We start from the raw sequence: 218 nt of genomic DNA, 5'->3' as shown, positions 1-218 counted from the left end.
CTATCAAGATTTTTTTTCTGGAATGCTTGTTAAGATGGCAGAATACAGCCTTCGAAAAAAGTTAAAGTATTTCTGGAGTGTAACCCACTAGGACCTGGAACTGCCTCACAATCTGTAGAAGACACACCTGTTGCTTCTTTATCGGTAGTTTCTACACCGTCATTCTCGTTGGAGGCCATAGACAGTCAGTAGCATAATCTACTTTTCTTCCACTGAAG

The sequence above is a fragment of the Penaeus monodon genome, chromosome 28, assembly GCF_015228065.2.
Source record: "Penaeus monodon isolate SGIC_2016 chromosome 28, NSTDA_Pmon_1, whole genome shotgun sequence".
NCBI classification, from domain to species: Eukaryota; Metazoa; Arthropoda; class Malacostraca; order Decapoda; family Penaeidae; genus Penaeus; species Penaeus monodon.
This window is presented reverse-complemented; position numbering follows the sequence as displayed.